We start from the raw sequence: 22,243 nt of genomic DNA on the forward strand, positions 1-22,243 counted from the left end.
GTACAGACCCAAGCAGGCCCTGTTCATGTTGCTTCCATGGGCAAAGAACAGAAGGGAAGGGATGGGGTAATGAACATGATCAAGAACATGCTGTAAGAGATGCATAGAATATATCAAAAGAAAGAAAAAAAAGATCTGGGCTGGAATTTTGATGAGACTGCATTGATTCTATAAATGAGTCTATAGATGGTAGGTGACCATTTTCACTATACTAATACTGCCGATCCATGAGCATGGGAGTTCTTCCCTTCTTCTAATACCTTCTTTAATTTCTTTCTTCAGTGTCTTAAAGATTTTATCATGCAAGTCTTTCACTTGCTTGGTTATAATTACTCCAAGCTATGTTATATTACGTAAGGCCATTAACAAACACGTCATTCCCCTGATGTCCTTTTCAGTGGATCTGTCATTTGTATACAGAAGGGCTACTAAATTTTTGTGAGTTCATTTTGTATCCAGCTACTTTGCTGAAAATGTTTATCATTGGAAGAGTTCCCTGGTGAAATTTTTTGGGTCACTTGCGTATTATAGTATCATGTCATCTAGGAAAGTAAAGATATTTTTACTTCTGCCTTTACAACATAAACTACCATTATTGAGGGAGGGGTAATTATAATCACAATATATTGTATAAAAAATCTATCTTCAATAAAGGAAAAATGGAAATACTGAAACAAAAGAGACACATGAAGGCTCTTGAGGTGTGTCTCTGGCCTCCATATACACACACATACACACAAGTGTACACACACGTGTTTAAGAAAGGAGAAAAAATACATGTCCATATTAAATTGTTGAGAAGTCAACATAACATACACGGTGAAAACTAAAATCAACTCTGAGAGAAAATAAAAGTGATGTAACTGCAGGGAGAGACAGATCTGTCTACAAAACAGGAGCTTACAGATCTAAACCTCATTATTTTTCAGAAGTCAATTCTGTGAACTTCAAGATGTTGTTTAGCTTCATTGCAATCCTAATCAAAATCTCAGTAGGCTTTCTCACTGGTAATTGGCCAGCTCACTCTGTAGAGTCCTGTTTGTGATTGAGCTAGAAGAACCAAAATAAACTTGAGAAAAGAAGCTGAAAAGGAAAAGATGTGTCTGTCTTCAACACTTATAATGAAGTTAGAGTAATGTGGAGTCACGACAGAGAGAAAAATCAATTGGTGAGAATGGAGAGTTCAAAATAAACCCACATGTATATGGACAATTGATTTTCTACAAAGGTGCCAAAGAAATCCAGTGGAGGAAAGATAGCTTGTGGAAAATGAGTTAGCATGATTGGACATCCACATACAAAAGGGTAAAATTCGATCACGTCAATATAGAAATTAGGTAAGGACCTAAACTAAACCCAGATAATAAAACTTCTGGAAGAAAACATGGAAGGAAAGCGTTATGTCCTTAAGTTGGGGGCGATTTCTTAAACATGTCTGTTGTTCATAAACATGGGGCCAGATGAAAATTGCAAACTTCCTTTTAAAAACAACTTTTTTTGTGTGTGTGTGACAGGTTTCTCTGTAACTTCGGAGCCTGTCTTGGAACTCTCACTGTAGACCAGGCTGGCCTTGAACTCACAGAGATCTGCCTGCCTCTGCCTCCCGAGTGTTGGGATTAAAGGCATTTGCCATCACTGCCTGGATGAAAAACAACTTTTAAATATAAGAATGTTGATCATAAGATGGCAGAACTATTTGTATATTATATACCTGGTAAAGGACTTATACACAAAACAAATGAAAGTCTCTCTAGGTATCATGAAGGAGAAATGTAACCCAATAAAGAAGTTGGGCAAATTTTTGGTTCATCGATTCTTCACTGGAGACATATGGACAGAAGGTGCTCCCATGAAATTCATTCGAAAGCATCAGTCACAGGGGATTACCAACTGAGTATATGGTGTTCCACCGCGTTGAGAATAAGGAAGCATTTTAAACGTGAGTCTATCACTTTCTAGCTTGGAAACAGAACAGCAGAAACTCAGATACTATTAGTGGGAAAGCACAAACAGTTAGACAAAAAGCATTAGGCAATTCTTTGAAAATTAAATATATATCTAGTGTAAGTCCCAACTTTCCCCGACATCTGAAGGAAGAAAAGAAGATAAATCTACTCAAAGACTGTAAGTGAAATGCTGCCTAGCCATAGGGACCACTTGTTGGTTGGCATTGCGTTTTCTCCTCTTGTTGGCCCACATATAGGATGACTGCAGAGGCTGCTGGTAATCCTGGTGACCTCCATCTCCCCCAGTAAAGACAACTGGGGACTTTTGGCGATTCAGGATTCCTCGTGTGTGAGCTTGCATAGACTCTGGGCTGCAGCAGTCTTCAGGGTGAAGAAGAGCAGAGGGGTGGAAAGGAATCTGTTCACAAAGCCCCACCATATGCCTGAGGACTCTCATAGATGCAGGGAAGAAAATGGTGATGTAGCTTTTTACACTAAGAAAAAAACGAAACATGACCATCCATCCCATGAATGACATTTAGACAAGTACTCGGCTGCATCATCCCAAATAAGGAATGGGGATAAGAAAGTGGGGTGGCTGTTCTGGACAGAGTCAGGAGAGATTATTAGGCGGAAACAGAATCTGTAGCAGCTTTTAAAGAACATAGGATCCCAAGAGAGAAAGAGAGCACCCAAAAGAAGGGAGCATGTTAAGTGAAGTTCTGGGGTATCCATGTGAGCATGGCTACATATTTATCTGGGACCCCACACATGTTGGTCTTACTGGGGATAGAGGAAGGTGGTCAGCCCATGAAAAAGTTTATTGCAGGAAAGGGTAAGCTAAGGTTTAAGGTAAGAGGGGTGGGGATGACCAAGGATCTAGAAGCACGTAGGAATGCCCTGATACATGGTAAGGGGCCAGTATTGATAATCACCAGGGAGCCAAATGATCCAAGGAGTGTTTTAGAAAGATTAGAAACACATGTATGTGCAGGGTAGCCTAGAGAGGCAGTTTCCCAGCTCTCTGAAAGCATGTTGAAAGCCAATTTTTTTTAAATGTATGTCCAGCTAAATTGGAGTTCTGATAACATATCATTCTCCTTCTTTCCTCTCAAATGAACTCTAATGTGATCAATAATGGTTGCAGCATGCCTTTCCACTCTCTCTTGAAGAAGAGTGTTGAAGAACTGTTCTGCTGTTTTAATTCAAGGAACACAGTATTTCTCAACTTCTATATGGAAACTAGGTACCACTTATTTTCAGCTGATGGATTAAAAAATAATTGCCATTTTTGTGACTTAAGTTTTAGCATGGAGAAACTGAGGAGGGTTCATTTCCCAAGAAGCCGAAGGTGTGAGAGTTGAAAACCAAAACCATTACGATTAGAGGAAGCCGTGTTATTTGGTAAAGACAATGGAATGACTTGAAAGCTTCCCAGCGGACATGGGCTTGTCTCAGGATTATCTTGCCATGTAGTATTGATCCCTAACAGAGGGGATACATGAATGAGTATGTCATTACTATAAAAGTGTTCTGTCCCCAACCTTCCCACCTACAATAAACCCATAGTTTCGAGCCATGATGTCAGAAAGTGTCACAAAAATAATTGTTTTAGCGATGTCACCTATTAAAAAATGGAATTGACTTCTCTAAAGCATTTTTCACTAAGTCTGTGGTGCTCTATTTTTAGCTTAAGTGAGTCTCTACCATGCGATCCACAAAAGAGGTTGAGGTGTAGGGAATTTTGGGTTATTAATTCAGGTTTTGTTGTTTTTACTTTAATTGACAAATAATTTAAAAATATCTTCAATATGGATATAACACACACACACACACACACACACACACACACACACACATATATATATATATATATATATATGAAGAGCATTTAAAAACTATCCTCTTTGCAGTCTTCAGGCATACAATACATCACTACAGACAGTTGTTGGATGGGATGGGAGATCTCCAGAGCTTCTCCTGTCCAAAGGAAATCACTCCACAAACATCTACCCATCCCCTGACCTGTCCTGGCCCTGAGAGCTCAGCATTCTACTGGTCGCTGCTAAGTTCACCATTTTCGATTCCACATGTGCTGTGCAGTCATGTGACACCTGTGCTATCTATGCTTGGCTTTTACCACTTTTCACGGAGTGGTTTGCCCATATTGTTGCAAAGCGTAGAACTGCTGTCTTTTTAATTGCTGAATGGTGCTCGGTAGTGTACCCACATCACATTTTTCTCGAGGAAGTTTGTCGGTAAGTTCTGCAGGTTGGCTTTGTGAGTAAGGTATGGGGGAACGCAGGTATCTCCTTAACACACCGACTTCATTTCCTTTGATCACATAGCTAGAACGGGAATTGCCGGATTGTGTGGTAATTCTGTGTTCAGTCTCTGGAGAAGCCTCCATATTATTTTCCATAATGATTTTTCTAATTTATATTTTTAGCATCTGTGTTTATACAAGAGTTCACTTTTGTGTATACCCTGGCAGCATTTGTTGTGCTGTTGATTTTGATAAAAGACTTTTTTATTTTCTTTTTTCTTAGTCTTTCAAGGCAGGGTTTCTATGTGTAACTTTTGGCTGTTCTGATAAGGCCATTAATTCAAACATTCCTGTTGGGGGAGGAGGGATGCCATCTGTGTTGTAAACATAAACGTCCCTTAAGGAAGGAGGACCCTTTAAATGTTTAAATGGATTCCCACATGTCTTTATGTATTTACTAGTGTGTTCTGAATGTATCACCTAACTCTCTATTGACACCCCCCCTACCCATCTCCTGAGAAGCAAAGGCCAGACCTCATCACTGTCATCAGGGCAGCAACACCCATCCCCAGGGAACAAGTCAAATCCCACCAGCAAGGTGTGGGAAAATAAGGAAAGCCAACTTGGTGAAGAGAACAAGTTGGAGAAGCCGGGGAGGGCCAGAGGCCAGCGGAGGGACGGCTCACCGGCTCACTGTGGGGATAATCAGAACCTGCTCACCGTGGGGATAATCAGAACCCTTTGCTTCTCCAGCGACTGGAGCGCAGTCAGGTGGCGTCTCCGTTCCTTCTCGCCCTCCTCTCCACATCACTGTTGAATCTTTGCTCTTGGGTTCCACACAAGTGCACGTGTGCCTAAGGATGACTTCCGGTTCCTTTCCGGGAGTATAGACTAAGACAGCACTTTCGCGTAGGGCATTCCTTCCCCATCAGACGCTCCCTCCTGTCTGGGAGAACCAGCTTCTCCCAGAGTGGCCCTTTCTGTGGCAGCCCAGCTTCACTAACCGTTCATCAGCTCACCACATGTATGCCTTGGTTTCTTGGATAATTTTTTTTTTAACTCCAATCACTTACCGTTTTCTTAAATTATTTTGCACAGAAGTGAATTCTCTCCTTTCTCAAGGTGGCAAAACTAGCTTTGTTGTTAATACTTTTAATTTAATCCCCTCCCCACCACCACTCTGTGTGTAGACACAGGTGTCAGTTGGAGGTTGAAGGACAACCGAAGTTCAGGAGTCCGCTATCACCCTTCCCCCTGTTGAAGCAAGGTTGTTCTTGTGTTTGTCATTTGACTGTGTTCTGCAGCTACCTGGCCTCCAGCCTTCTGGGTGATTTTCTTGTCTCTTCTTCCACCTTTGCCCTACAAACTGTGGCACTGGGGTTGCGTGACACCACAATGGGCTTTTTATGCGAGTTCCAGGAAAGAAATTTGGGTTGTCCAACTTGCACAGCTCTGAGTCACCTCCCTGACTCTGGTTTTGTTGTTGTGCTGTTTTTTTTTTTTTTATTTGTTTAAGAAATGTTTTCACAGTTGTTCTTCATCAGGGGCTCTAAAATAAGATTGCTCAGCGTGTGTGCGGTGTCAGGGGTCAAGACCAAGTTCATCCTCTGACCTGATCCTTGGCTCAACCAGCATTTCTCCCAAGGCCATGCTGCCTTCCTGGGGCTTCACCCCCTCCTCCTCCGTGCTGGCTCACACTTGCAATGGTCCTTCTCCTTCTATGAAGATTTCTTTCCATCATCCCTATTTCAAACGGAAAAAAACGAGGCATGGGGGTGGGGAGCTTGTTTTGAGTCGTGCTCATACCTGTTTGGCTGACAAACGGCTTATAGCACATTATTAATGAGCACATGATAGAGGTGTATCTATTCTTCCAAAATATCCAATAAATATTTGCCTTAAAGTAAAGTTGACTTTACCCTTAAAATCAACTGAACGACCATAAAAAAAAAAATTCAACAAAAACTTCCTGTATAAAATGAGTTTGGTGATTGCAACCCCAATTTCCAGCAGCCTGGGACTCAGTATTCATGCCATTGACTTTTAACTCCTTAAAAGCCACAGTGCTGTTTGTGTGTTTGTTTTTTTCCCATTTTTTCAGTATTTTAAGAATGTGTGATCTGAGTTACTGACAGAATTATTGCTTAGTGGTCACACTTTGAGAAGGACCCAGAGAGTTAAACCCAACATAAAAAACGAGACCCTGGGATGCCTTCTACCAGCCCATATCCCACAGTGCACACCCACCCACATCCGGTCCTGTGCTCCCTGAATATGTTAAGTAGATCTTTCCTGAAAGACAGCCTCAGGACCAGGCTCCTTCCCAATTCGGTCAGGTTGACAGTGCAGTCAACCTCATTTAGATATAGACACCCTTTATCTGCCTTGTTGATTCTTTTTGTTTATTTGAACAAAGGGTTGTTTCATAGGCCAGGCTTCATGCCCAGCATCTAGCCAACTGACTGCTGAGCCTTAAGTACTAACAGCTCTAGCTGCCAATAAAATCACTGTAGTCTGTAACAAAGATACAAGATTCTCCAAGGCGTTCTACGGTACAAAAAAAAAAAAAAAAAAAAAAAAAACCTTACTGTAAATAGAAGGTTCAGATTTCAATATTAGGATTTAGGTTTTCCCTGCTCTTGTGTGCAAAATATGAAGTTTTTCTGCTACTTGCAGGGTTTATTCCTCCAAACTCTCAGCTGGTGGCTAGAAGGCAGTATCATTTCTGCACTTAGTTTATCCCCAGGCTAATACTAACACCTAAGCATTTAGTCCATTTCTGCAATATAAGGGTTGATTTTCTTCACTTTATATAAGATTTACTTTACATCTTTATTCTCATTGCTTGTTCTCATGGTAATAAAAACCAGAATGAGCTTAACACAGTTTTGAAATTTGTATTAAATGCTGGATGTTCAAACATTGTACATGTGAAATATATTGAATATTTTATCACAGTGATTTTTAAAAAGGTTTTCACTATAAACACCACACTTTTAACCAAAACTATGAGTATTAACACCAACATATAGATGTTATAAAATATATCTGAAAATATCAGTATTGTCCTGTTACACAAACAATATAATCATGATTAGCCACGGATCTTCACAAAAATGCCACACAGCTGGCCCACTGAATGTACTGAGTGTAGAATGAATGATCTCCTGACTCTCTCAGGTCCCCGCCTCTCCCCAGTGCTTTCCTTCCCAGCAGCACCGTGGCTCCTCCATTCAGGTGTATGCCTGACCTGACAGCTGTGGAAAGGCACGGCAGCTGTTTCTTGAGCATTGGCATTGTGCCTGGCACTGTGCCATGCTCCTGGAACTGTCATAGATTCAGAACTGTCTTTGTCCAAGTCCCCATTCTACATGTGAGAAAGTGAATGTTCAAGCAGTAGCTCATGAAACTTTACACATGGGAGCTGGGGAGATGCCTCTATGGCTGACGTGCCCTCAGAACAAGCGTAAAGGCATGGTTTGAACCCCAGAACCTACCTAAAGATCTGTGATTCCAGTACACCTACAGCAAAAAGGGCAGAGGCAGGAGACTCCCCCAAAGCAAGCGTGTCACTATCCTTGTGTCCACAGTGGCAGACAACACAAGAGAGGTCCTGATCTCAAAGAAGACGAGAGCGTGGGGCACAGCTGAGGTTGTCCTCTGGCATACACATGCTTGCCCTGGCAAGAGCACACCCCCTCACTCATGCTCATGAAAGCATGACTAGGGGGCATTCCCCACAAACGAATCAAAGGGAGACACTCTGGGTCTCCAGCCGCAAGCCCAGGGTCTTCTTGCTTCTATTTCAGTACCTGTCTGGTCTCCTTGTGGTGTCCTAAGTCTGCAGTAATTGATCTGCCTGCACTCTTACATGAGACATGCTATGTTTAATAACTTGTTTGTTTCTCTCTCTCTTTTTTTTTCATAACAAAATGGCACTTTTTCTTAACCAGGCAGGAAGCAACATTAGATGAACTGTGCGGTCCCCTCTGTCCCTCAAGAACAGGGAAACTCACAAAAATGTCAAAGGAAGTCAATATCTACAGCAGGGGTGGGGTGGGGAGGGATGAGCAAACACTGAAGAGAAACATGCCCCTTCGCGAGTTGAGATGAGAAACTAGAGACAGTGAGCATGCTTTCCCCTAACCCAAAGCCACAAAAGGAATATCTTTGTTCCTATTCATCTATTCTCTTCGGGTGTACAGGAATAGCATCCACCACTGTAGAGCCTTGAGTGCTGGCAGAACTCTTTCCAGCCTTCTGCAGTTTATTGAACTTTGTGCCTTCCGTGGGCTTCAAACCTGGTGGGCTTTTATTTGCCTCCAAGCCCAGCTTTAACAAACTCCATAGAATCTCTCCTTCCAAGGAGTCTCTGTCATCTCCAGCGGATCCCGGCTCCCTTGCCTTTGGGGTTGTAATATAATAGGTTCTAAACCAGTATAAATGTCTACCACGTACACCGGGCTCCGTGGCAAGGACGGGAAGCCTCTCTCACTGCTCCCCACCATCCCTTCATCTTCTCTGTGGAGGTCAGGGACGGAAGACTCACAGAAGGGAATGCAGCATTTTGCTTACCAGTGGCCGTCATGATTTCTGCCCTTGGCCAGATGGGCTTCCATTCCTTGGGAGACACCTGGTCATTCACTGTGTGACCACCCAGGAAGCCGATCCCCGCGGGCCTCTCACACTCTCCCTTAAGTCCCATTCCGACATATTCCAGCCTGCAGATGCTTGCTGCTGGGTCTCTTCTCTTGGCGACCTCAGTGAGGGTGTGCTTCCACCATTACACTTCAAGTTTAGTACCCTCTGTGACATTCGTTGGCCCTACTCATGACCCTTGTGCCATTTTTTCTGCCAGGCAGAGGGAAAGAGCAGCCTTCTTCAGCTGTTCATTTTCTACACCCCAAGTTTTCTTCTTAAATTTCTTTGCTCAAGTAGGAAAAAAAAAAGTTTATCAGATCCATTGCACAAGTAGCCATCCAACTGAAAAATTAGATTCCAGGCTCAACTTCTTACACACAAATCTTATCTCTACCAGTCTCTGCCTGTCTTCCTCTTAGAACTTGTCATTGGCTTGTTGCTTGAAGGAGCAGAAGAAAAGACACACAACTCCGCAGTTGTGATTTGCAGCTCAGCAGTCCCTTGAGGATCAGTGTCCAGAGAGTGAGACATGGAAGGGTAGAAGGAACCAGCCTCTTAGTGAAGCCCTCTTGCTGTCCTGGGAGATGTGGAGGAGAAGAAGTGACTGTCCTCATAGTGAAGCTTTCTTGTCTGTGCTCTCCACTGCTGGTCACTAATTTTGGAACTAAGTTGTCAAATCTTAAGCAACAGGAAAGATCACACACAATGACCTATTCAGCATTAACAAGGGAAACTGGGGACTGGCACGCTGGCCCAGCATTTAAAGGTTGACAAGCCTTGACAACTTGAGTAGATGGAGAGAACCTATTAACATTTTCCTCTGCCCCCACACATGTTGTATCACATAGGCACTCACATACATATACATACACATATACATATGTACATACAAACAATTAATGTAATAAAAACTTTAAAAATTTTGGTATTTGTGATAACGTGCATAGAACATTTACTAAGTGAAATAAGCCGGACACAGAATGACAGCTGCCCCTATATTCACACTCCTCAGTGGTCTATCCTCACACTCACGTGTGGTCTATCCTCACACTCCTCAGTGGTCTATCCTCACACTCATGTATGGTCTATCCTCACACTCCTCAGTGGTCTATCCTCACACTCACATGTGGTCTATCCTCACACTCACGTGTGGTCTATCCTCACATTCACGTGTGGTCTATCCTCACACTCATGTGTGGTCTATCCTCACACTCACGTGTGGTCTATCCTCACACTCCTCAGTGGTCTATCCTCACACTCACGTATGGTCTATCCACACTCACGTATGGTCTATCCACACTCACGTATGGTCTCTAGAACAATGGAACCCAAAGAGAAGAGCCGCATGTTTTGCCGATGTTTTCTCATTCAGTCATCCAACATAACTACATATTACCATCTCACTTTATAGATGACATGAACTAAAGCATAGAGAAGGTCAACAAACTGCCAAAGCCACAGTGAAGCCTATACTACCGGACGAGTTCAGATGCCATACGAGGGCAGGGGAATTCCATAATCTTACATTGTATTTGGTATGTAGCAGAGCTCAATAAATATCTATCAGATAAAGCAACACAGAGAAGAATAGCTCAAGGTCATGCTTAGGAATGGTGAACTGGGGTTTAAACTCATTGCCCTTGATGAAATCCTCACCCTAATGTTGATGATTACATTCCCATCCAGGTATGCCTGTCAGTGCAGCAGCTAACTTATTCCCCGTGTTAGAATCTGGCTGTGTGGTGGCTCCATCCCACACATGGAAAAGCCATCAGCAGGCCCAACCCCAGTGTGAGTGAATCCTGCCTGGACTTGACATTTTGCATTTTTCCTTGGAGGAAACCATTACATTCACCAAGTCTTAAACTTTTCCATTTTCACTTATTTGATGAGCATTAAGTATATTTATGACAGTTTTCATGCTATAATTTTCATAGATTTTTTGCAAAAGCAGTTTGTCTTATTTAGGAACTAAACACATAGAGTATGCCTGATCCTATGGATGGACGGATAGGTGGATGGGTGGATGACGAATTGTTGGATGGATTGCTGGATATATAGACAGACAGATATGAATGAAATGAATTTTTAATTTCAGATGGTTGACACTATGCAGATGCATCTTCGTAATGCTAGTTTCAAAACTAACCATGTGACTGGGACATAGAAACATAACTCAACAACTTTGAAAAAAGCCCTGCCTTATATACGCCTCAGGAGTGTCTCTTTGCGAATATTTCTGTTAAAAGTAAAAGAAAAATAGTGCTGCTTCTTGCCTGCACTATTATAAGATCATCAGCATGGATAAACTCGGGTTTCGGGTTGGGTCAAGGTGATGCTACGAGAAACTAGAAGACACAGGAGAGGGGTGGAGACTTGTGCAGGGCCTGAAGACAAAAGCCCAGCTTCCTCTCAACTTGGATGGTACTAGCTGAATTCCAAGTATCCTTCTTCTTCTTTGCCCCAGCTACAACAAAGAGGTAATGGGGGCTGTGGCTGCTCAGACTTTCCAAGCTGTGGAAGGGGTGGGGTGGGGGAACAGGAGATCAATGACTGGTCCCTCTTGGCTGCACCCCAAAGCTCCACAGTTTGAGTTCCTGAGACACAAATTAAATGAAAGTAGCAAGACCCTATTGACATATTGCCCCGGATAGCAAGACTGTAATTGTCCAGAGGGACAGCAGCCTCCAGCAATAATTCTAAAGAGAACCAACAATTGAGAAGTGTCGAAGAGCAGTGTGCGCAGCTGCTGTGGAAGGCCAGAGGAGAAAAGAGGGACATGGCAGCCCAGCACCACACAATGTCCCTGTCTGAGCAGAAAGCAGCCTGGATGTTTGTTCTTGGCATTGATCAAACTCTCTCACAAGTTTCTGGCTGCTTCCCAGACAGAACAACATGTTCCGTGCTGAGACCTAAGGGACTTAAAAACATGTTTACTTGTGAGCCACCAACCGAAGTCACTCCTTGTCGCAAACGGCCTCTCTGGGGTGTCAGGAGGAGGGTTCTAGCTTCAGACCTGTTCTGTGAGCCCCACTGTCACTCTGTCCGAGGCACATTACTGGTATGATCTTGACACTCATAGAACTAGGGCAGAAATAATTTTTAGGGAGCCTAAGTGTTCCTGTAAATTGTGGTTCAGAAATACTGCCTTGTTAAGAGTAAATATAGATGTGGGCTCAGCTAACCTCCTTTACCGTCAGAGACGCAGCTTTAGGAACTTGTTTCCCCAGTGAGCTCCTCTGGCTGGGTATGATTGCTCACCCTGTGGGAGCTAAGATAGCACAGATTAACACCAGCCTGTCGATGCCAGCATGCAGGCACTGACTCACCCTCTCACTCTCCCTTATCTGAAAGGTGAAATCCCAGTAGAAGAGGGATTAATCAGCCAGCCCAAGGGGTCCCTGCTGGGACTTAGAGACCTTCCAGTAAATAGACAAGGGGTCATTGGAATTGCTGTCTACACAGGCCCTCTGGGAAAACAACCTAGGCTCATTTGCTGGGATTCTAACAAGAAACAGCAGCCAAAGTATGGCAGAGTATCTTAGGGAGGGACCAGATTTCCTCAGCACACACGGGTTCTTGTAAACAAGGTGGACAATAAAAAGTAGAACCATCAACTGAGCATCCTCAAAGCTGACTGTATCTCCACCGCCTGGTATATGTAGCGCATTGTCCAAAGGCCCCTCATGAACATTTCTCTCGGGATTTTGCCCCGTGGCGACTGACTAGTCTTTCTGCACCACCTCTCCCAACATGCCATTTTCTCCCAAGTATCATAGCGCTACTGAATCTATTTTCCATCCTGATCCATCAACCCCTCAAATTTAACAGAACCACAGTTCCTCCTGGCATGAGAGACAGTGGAATGTGAATCAACACAAAGCACAAACTTACATTCTTTGGTAGTAATTGAGTTTGTATTCTGTCCAGACCTCTAATTAGCTGTGTGATATTGGGCAGTTGCATGACTTCTCTGTGTTGCAACTTAACTGTCTAGACAATGAAAATTGTAGTATTTTTATAAGGCTGGGGTGAGAATAAACCAACCAAACTGTATGTTCAGCGCTATTGTGTCTGTTGTATTTAAAACTAAAAGAATGAAGTAACAGGTGTAATGGTGATTCCAGTATTTAACTCATCAAACTACTAATGAATAAAAACACCAAGCATAAACACACAGGATTTGAGAATTCCAGGTGTGGTGGAATATGGATCAACAGCCCCTTTGCATTATTACTTAATGATGGCGATAAAGTCATAGAACTTTCCAGTTCTCACTTCCTCAAAGGTGAAATAACAGTGCCAACTGCTGTCTGGTAGCTCTGCCAACAGCGTTCATCTGAGGAGAGGAGACAGGACATTCCTTCAGTCACAACAATTGGTTAAAGTGTCTCCCATCCCTCGGCAATGGAAGCTACAAACTACATACTGGCTGAGAAGGGTCTAACAGCTGTGGGAGAAAGAATTTCTCTTTTCTGATTTTCCTTCCAATGATGCTCCCAACCTGTGAGTCCCATAGAAGTGAATCTATTCCACCTTGTTTAAAGGTGAGAGAGTTCAGACCTACTCTTGCTTCTTCAAGGTTATATGACAGAATGTTTGACCTAAGATGTGGCTACAGGATATTTTGCCTAGACGAAAGGATATTTTAACCTAGGGTATGGTGACTTGATGAGACACGAGGAGGTAATTATATTTATTTGTGCTTTGTATCATGGAAAATAAGTCTTTTTCTTCCTCCCTTTTGTATCTGAGTATATAAGAACCTTGAGTAATAAACTCAGGGCAGGTCACAATATTCACTGGATGCTCTCCCATTCTATGTGTTGTCTCTAATCCATTTCTTTCTTAATCCTCAGTCCTCCCTCCAAGTAAGATGAATAAGTTGGGTAGAACCCTGAGACCAAGCTCCTTGTCAATTCTGCTCACATGCAAGGGGGAATGTCTCTCTCCAGGGCCTTGCACAGCAGTCATCTCTGGACAACATAGTCAAGCACACAGAGAAGTTTGTCTTTCCAATTTTCTAGGTGCCTCTCAATCTAGGAAGGCTGCCAACACAATAAACAATTATATCAAATCAAAGCGACTTAGTATCATTAGCAGTCAGCAAAACCTAAGTTAAAATCCAGAGACAACCACTCCGCACTCAGTATGACTAAAATTGGGGAAATTAATGTCGTCGACATTGGACAAGAATGCCCAGCAATGAGAGCTCTCCTATACTGTCAAAAGTGAAAATGGATGGCATTTTGGAAATTTTTAAATATTTTCTTAGTGAAGTTTGAAAGTAAGTCCTCTTTGTTGAAGACACCAGACATTTTGGACACAGAAGTCTGAGACATCAAGCTGGAACTGATCCAGACACATCCTACCTGAGGACTCGCCTTCATGGCTGAAAGTGCCATCCTAGCTAGCAAAGAAGGTAAACAATCAGCCTTCTTACCCAGTTAAAACACTTATCAACCACAAAATAAAAAGCCAACAGATCAAGATATCCCTAAATGTGAATAGTGTCACTTACGTATAAGAGGTAACCAATAGCTATCTAATGGAACACAAAGCAAACTTACCAGTGGGAAACTCAGCCAACTATCCAAAGCTAGTGAGGCCATGGATCTAGAATGAGAATTTAGTACTGCCACTTTCCTAAACCAGTTTAATTTCTACCTGCATTTTAAGCACTTATATATAATACCCATATATAAGTGTAGGTCTCAGTACTCACCAAAGAAGTTCTTTTTTGTAGCAGACAAAGACCATTACAGAAAGCCACAGTTAGCCAAAATGCAGAGAACAGATAACTGGGGTATCCAACTTCAGTTGGTACGTCTATAACACAACCCCTCCTGCACATCATGAAAAAGAGGGAACAAGGATTGGAAGAGCCAGAGGACCAGAAAAGCTTTTGGGAGATTGCGTCTCCTGGAAATGACAGGGAAGCCACTCCCATGAAATTTCAACAATAAGACTTATTCAGTGATAGTACCAGTTGACATGCCAGATTGCATAAGGGAAATCTTGAGGAACCCCAAGTCGAGGTGAAGAGCTGAAGCAATTAATGACTCCAGAGAGAGGGTAGTCTTCCTCAAAGATGAGCTGCATGATTCATTCTTCAATACCAAGTGGCCTTCCCTGAAATCATGTACATACAAACATCATGAAGTCAGCTCACTAAACTCACTGTACCCAAGAAAAATAAAAGGGTACCCACAAAATTACTCAAGCAAGAATATTTAAAGTAGATTTTCCCACTGTATTAAGTCAAGGATCTCTAGAGAAATAACCCATAGGCATTTTATACAGTTGTGTTGCTTAATGGATGAGATGGAGTCTCGTGACTATAATCATCGTGTCAACATTATAGCATTGACTCACATAAGCCTACACGTCACAGCCTTGTGTTAGTTATTTTTCTGCTGCTATGATAAAAATACCATGGCCAAAATCAATTTAAAGAAGATGGGGTTTGTTTTAGAGGAATACAGCCCATCGTGGTAGAAAGGATTAGCATGTTAATGGGGCAGGAAGATGGCTGATTCGATTACATCTTTATTTACTCATAAGAAGATGGTGGGTGTGGCAGGAAGTAAGGTAAGGCTAGAAACCCTTAAAAGCTACGTCCAGTGATGGACTTCCTCCAGCAAGGCTCCCACTCCCAAAGGTTCCAAGCTCCCCTAAACATCACCGCCACCAAATAACCAAGTATTCAAACACATGAGCCAATGGGGGACACTTCTCATTCAAACCACTACAAGCCGAAACTCCTTAAACTGTGGTCCTAGCTATGGGAACATGTTTCTGTCTGTGGGGGGACACAACATGACAGTGAATGGCTTCTGAGCTCCTGAAGGGGAAACAGCGGAACGCTAACTCCGAGGGAAGCACATGATGAATGCAGGATGATTGAAGTAGCCCTCCTCCTGGCATGCCATGACTTCAGACGCACACCTTGCACTGAACATGCTCCTTCCGTGTAACACCCACAAACACTGAGTATTGTGTATTAGGAATTCCTGTGCTTTTATTATATGAAGCTTTCTTTTTTATGATATAATATTAAGTCAAATATTGTGGGAAGCTTTGATCTTTGCCTGAGTTGTGTGTTTTAGAATGTTTGATGCTATAAAAAAAATATTAGAGTTGCCTAGTTTCATTTAAAATTTTAAATGAATTTTGACTTGGCTTTAGTACAAAATTTCTAACAAATTCTTATGTACTTCTTCTGATCCAAATAAATCCCAAACTCTGCACTGGCAGTCCTGACCACCTTCTGAGCCCTTCCAGGTTTGGAATGCTGACCATGAGCCTCAGAGGGCACTGAGACTAGAACGGAGAAATGACGAATCTATTTCATCTTACCTCTCTTCCCGTGTAATTAGCAGAGATTTAGACACAGCAGTGAGGAGGCTTCTGCAGGTGGGTCTGCACTCATAAGAGTCAGTACACCCATGGTTAACACTATCTGCAAGAGCTGAGCAGAGTGCGTGCTGTGTCTTTGCTATCCCAAGACAGCACCACATCATACTCAAATCAGGACCGTGAGCAATGAGGAAGCACATGTTGAGTGCATTGGATATCTGTCTCAGTGCAGGAAACAAATAGGAAGATTGGCTTCAAACTGGCTCAGATCTCAGCATGTTGAAAGCGGGCCCCTTCTGAGCTGATGAAACCATGCTGTCTTGGCTATGTCTACCATCTGCTCCTGGGCAGATTTCTTCTTGCCAACTGCAGCATGTGGAGTAACTTCAGAGATACATTCATGCATTCCACACAGCTGTGATTGCTACATGCATGTGTCTAGTCTTTGAGGACTTGTTTGTGCACTACAAATCATTTCCTTATATAAAATTAACAGGAAAAATCAAGTATAAGTAATAATTGTAATTAGTCAAAAGTTGGGTTGGTGGGGCAACAGTATTTGTGGTAGATTATTTTCCTGGCATGTTCGAGACCCTGAAGCAAGTGGGGGAAGGAGAAAGAGAAGATGAAGATGAAGAGTGGAGGAGAGGGATAAAAAGAAAGGGACTGTTTTTTGCTTTTTGTTTTTTTCCACCACTGTCCCATCAACTACAATGAAACACAAATACTCTTACTGTCCCTAGTGGCCAAAGGTAGAAACTGCCTCTGAGTTGGTCAGTGGCCAGCTGTTTCACTGTCACTTAGAAAAAATTCTTTTGGGCTTTCCCCCAAAGAAAGCACCTTTCTGACCCTAAATGAACTTGTCTGACTTTGAGCTCCAACATGTGAGGTACTTTAACCCTTATCAGACATTGGGCCTTCTTCTCTGACATCAAAGGGAAATGAGGCAGAAACCTGAAGGTCTCACTTAGAAAAAGCTTTTCTAGTTACCTCTCAGGTAGCGTTTGTCTCTGGCTTGACCTTTAGTCCTGCACCCACAATCTACTGCTAGAAAGAAACAACTTTTCTGTATTTGGGGCTTTTGAACTGGAATCAAGGGGGGAAAAAGAATTAAAGAGACCAACATAGAATTTCCCAGTTTATGCCTGGCTTAAGGGTAAGCTAAATGGATCCCATAATTCACAGAATGCATAGTCAACCATTAAGAAAATCCCAGCTTGCCTTCTAGATGCCCATACTGAAATTCTATTCCAGAGGAGGCAGAAAGAACAACCAGGAAAGCAGTTTGAAAACAGAAAGGGGGAAGGAAGGAAGAGAGGGAGGGAGGGAGGGAGGGAGGGAGGGAGGAAGGAAGGAAGGAAGGAAGGAAGGAAGGAAGGAAGGAAGGGAAGAGGAAGGGAGGACAGAAGGGAGGGAGGGAGAAAAGAAGGAAGGGAGAGAGGAAGGGAAGAAGGAAGGAAAGGAAGGAGAGAAAGAGGGAAAGAAAGAAAGAAAGAAAGAAAAGAGGGAGGGAAAACAGAAGGGGGGAAGGAAGGAAGGAAGGGAGGGAGGAAGGAAGGAAAGGAAGAGGGAGGGAGGACAGAAGGCAGAAGGGAGGGAGGGAGAAAAGAAGGAAGGGAGAAAGGGAGGGAAGAAGGAAGGAAGTGAAGGAGGGAGGGAGGGAGGGAGGGAGGAAGGAAGGAAGGAAGGAAGGAAGGAAGGAAGGAAGGAAGGAAGGAAGGAAGGAAGGAAGGAAGGAAGGAAGGAAGGAAGGAAGGAAGGAAGGAAGGAAGGAAGGAAGGAAGGAAGGAGGAGACAGGGGAAAAAAGAAAACTAAATGAACAGAACTATGAATGGAATTGTATGTTTCTGGGCTGTACACAGAAAATCTAGCCACAACCGAAGCTTCATTGTTGCCTCCTTCTGCACAGCAGAAGTGTGGCAGAAGAAAGTTCTGCAGTGTTCCCTTCAGACCACTCTACCAAAAGTCAAAGCCATTAATAAATTGGCTCCAACTGCTACACTTTGCTGGGTGACTTCATAGTTCGGGAAGTTGACACAAGGAAAAGGCAATAAACTAGACAGAATTTGTGTCTCAGCCTTACACGCCTGGGCATGCTGTCCAACACAGCATCACTACAGTGTAAGCGTCTCCAGACAGTGGGCACCTTCCAACCACTGATAGGAGATCAAAGACACCCATGAGTTTCAGACACAAGATGGGTGTCATTTTATTTCATTCCCCAGAGGGTCTTGTGTACAAAGTATTTAATCATGGTTATCTAAATTAAAAGCGAAGGCTGGGTTAATGACTTCATGGGACAGTGTTTCCCTAGCCCTTGGAAAGACTTGGGTTCAAGCCCCAACACTGAAAAAAAAAAAAAAAAAAGAAAGAAAGAAACGAAAAGAAGAATTGACACTCCAGGTCAAAAGCTGACTAAACTCATAGAGATTACTGTTGTGACTGTCCTCCAACATCTTGGGGAGTTAAGCAGAGCCTCCTTCCAAAAGGATCATCCCAGCTGGGCCTGTTGAGGGTGCACACAGGCTGCTAGAGATGTTAAAGGTCACCACACCCTCACAGGAATATAGAGCAACCCTGCCTTAATTGCATACAGTCTGGGTATGTATAGACCAGGGAAAGACTAGCGGGGAGTGCTGTCTGTTAAAGGGACAGCACCATTCCTGCTAGGCAAACACTTTCCAGATGTCGCTTGCTGCAGTGTGGGAGCACCCACAGTCATGTAAGTAACCTCTCACCTATGTTCTGCAAGGAAACTCAATGAACTCACTGATTTCCCAGGGTGTAATTCAGTGGAATCCTGCCTCAGTTTTTCCCTGAGCCCTTAGGAGAGGGGGTATATGGTGTTCACGTCTCCCATGGGAAGGAATTGTGCACCGTTAATAAACGGCACCATCAAGGTGCTTGCCCTATACCTCACGACAGAGCTAGCTCAGCGGTCAACATTTGACCTCTCTATGACGTCACTACAGAATTAACAGTGGTTACTTAAGATAAAATTTGCTGACACCTATCTTTCCCCGATGGACTGACTGTCCTCAGAGCCTCTCATGGTCCATCTGATATCAGTCCTGAGGTGACCCTGAAGGGCTGTGATCATACCTCTTCCTCTACAAACAATTCATTACTGAGTCCTGCCTTGCTGGGAACTCCAGAGGCCCCGAATCTCCAAAGCCTGCTTCCCGTCTGTCCTTCTGTCCGTCCCTGGTGCCCTGGGAAAGAGTATCTTCCTTAATAGATTTTTCAAAAGTCCTTATACTTGGATATTTTAAAATGGAAGGATATTTCAGAATGTAATCCCTTCCGCCCTCAAGAGTAAATCAGTCTGGAAGACTGGAGAGTTTTACAGGCATGCGTCTGTACGTTCTCAGCACTGTGTGTTTGTTCTTCATTTGTTTGTTAGTTTGATGAATTAAGGAGATGATAGTGATAATATGTTTCTCCAGAACTCTTTCTCACGATCTAAGACATTTTACCATATGGTGCTAGCAATTTCTGTCCTGATTCTGCCCTCTTATAGAAAATGGTCATCTCTCCCTCCACTGTTTCTATGTGACAGGTGTTGGCGACTCTCACTATCGGCTCCAGTGCCAACGATTTCTCTAACCTTAATGTCTGTTCAGCAGTTCTCCTGTCTCCACCCCACCCTCTCTCACGTCATGGATCTAGCCCACCTGTCTGTCTGCTGACTGCCTTCCCTGGCCACAGTGACCACCCCAGTTCCGTTAAACAAGGCTACCCCAGGCTCTCATTGCCTGGGCGATGCTGTATGTTTTTGCACCTCAAGATCCCTAGAGGACCCAAAAGAAGGATTGGAGAGAATTTAATCAAAGTCTATTCACAGAGGAATCAGCAAAGAGGGGTGAAGTGCTCTGATCAGGGGCAAATGCTGGTCAGTGGAAACCTTGTCTTCCTCAAGGTCCGAAGGAACAAAGGGAGCAGCTCCAATAATCCAGGGAGAGGAGAAACATATGAGAGGCCTCTCACAGGTGGTGTGGTCATGTCAAGGAACCCGCCCCTTCCTCGCAAGCAGCTCAGCAAGAGGGAGCCAGGACTAGATTATCTCCTGCTGTTCTTCCCATTGACTGGACCCAAGGAGCAAGGATCCAGTTGAGATTTGAATGGAAGTCACTCTGCCAAGACCCTGAGTAGGATAAAGGGGGAATGGGTTTGGAAGGGGAGCTCAGGTTGCACCGCTCCCTTCCTCTGTCAAATGGCTTAAAATTTTCTCTAGAACTTAACTGCCCATTAGCCATATACTGACTTCCAACTTTCCCCAAACCTGGAAAGAGGAGGGAGGTTAGGTCGTCCTTTATGTCTCTGAGCACACAGTATCTGGGCTCCTGGGTTGACTTGTCATCCTCGACCTCCCCATATATACCCCATGGTGAGAACTCTTGTTTGGTTAGCTCCTCCCTAGTTGGTAAGCACAAAAACCTAACTAATCCAGGGTCGTGTTTAATTTTGAAATTACAAAGAGCACCACTATTTCATTCCCTGGGCTGAATTAGCATGTATTTGCATAATTGTTACCCAACACCATTGAGGCATACCTCTATCTGAGAAAACCAATTAGCAAAGAACAACTTTAAACACAGCTATTCCACTTCGTGTTGCTTCAGAAGACAGGAGGGGAGGAGAAAGCCAGGCTGTGTTATGTGTGGCATCTCCTCAGTGGCAGCTATGACCACACACTTAAGGCAAGGTAGCACTGATTTCAGCTTCAAATGTGGCTTCCAAAACTCAACCCCGTCAATCAGTTTATGATCAAAACAAACAAACAAACTGAAAGACAAAGTAAAACAAGCTCAACTCAAGTAGATAGTATCTAATTATAACAAACTCTGTACCCTTTCATTCTTGATTTCCTAGTAAAAGACTAAAGCACTGTGGTACTGAAAGTGAATCTTTGGGGGGTTGTTTGTTTGTTTTGGGTTGTTTTCTTTTTTAAAGACAGGGATTCTTTGTTTAGAACTGGTGGCCCTAGAACACTCTGTAGAAGAGACTTGTGTCAAACTCAGAGATCTGCCTGCCTCTGCCTCCCAAATGCTGGGATTAAAGGTGTGCGCCACCACTGTCTGACTCTGCAAGTGAGCACTCAATAGTCAATACTTGTGAACCACTTTCTGTCTCATCTGCTTTTAGCCCACAGCATGTTTAATGGTGCTAAATGAATTATTCTGAGAAAAAGAATCAATGAACAGATTTCTCCAGCCTTCCCAGTTCCTACTCTGATGAGGAGCCTGCATTTGGGAATCTCCTACTGAGCTACACTCATTGGGTCCTCTTGTTCCTTTATCACTGAAGACAGAAACAGAAGGGCAACCACCTTTGTCCCTATGGAAAATTTTTAGGTGACAACCAACCAGATAGAGACAGGAGCCATTGCCCCCATGTAAACTTATTTATGAAAGGTAATGTTTTGAAAAGTCATCGGCTTACTTGTTGCCAATCCTCCACACCAATGTTTGCTCCTCCCCTATTTGCCTCAGAAAGGCCTGGGGAGGTTCCAGATCTTATCTATCCTCTCTTCACTGACCTCCTCATCCCTGAAGAGCCTGGCCCTCAGTGAGAGTCTACCTACCTTGTTTCCCGTATATCTGCTCTAGTGATAGTTTTAGGCCAAGGTTAGTTACATTACCCCACTGGTAGAACCTATTTCTAAACCACAGAGACTATAATAGTATCAAAGATTGTGAGAACAACAAAATGCTTACTGTGGAGCATTTTCTGTATTGATTTAGCCCTGAAAAAATAACCTTACTAAAGTGTTGTGGGGTAAGTAGCACCTTGGTTCCATGCTACTGATGCGAACTAAAGCAGGGAGGAGATGCACCATTGTCCATTGATTTGGGTCAGATGAGGGGACGAACAGGATCTGAACAAGACCATCGCCAGGGCCCAAACTTCAGTGTGTCTGCCTAGCATTGTATAGCAAGTATCATGTAATCTTTTTTGGGTCCTTGTTGTGATACTTGCATTCAAAGAAAATTAGTCAATAGTTAATCTCTTATTTAAAAGTTTCAAAAA

The sequence above is a fragment of the Alexandromys fortis genome, unplaced genomic scaffold (genome assembly GCF_014885135.2).
Source record: "Alexandromys fortis isolate MF-2015 unplaced genomic scaffold, M_Fortis_MF-2015_v1.1 scaffold_214, whole genome shotgun sequence".
Taxonomy (NCBI): Eukaryota; Metazoa; Chordata; class Mammalia; order Rodentia; family Cricetidae; genus Alexandromys; species Alexandromys fortis.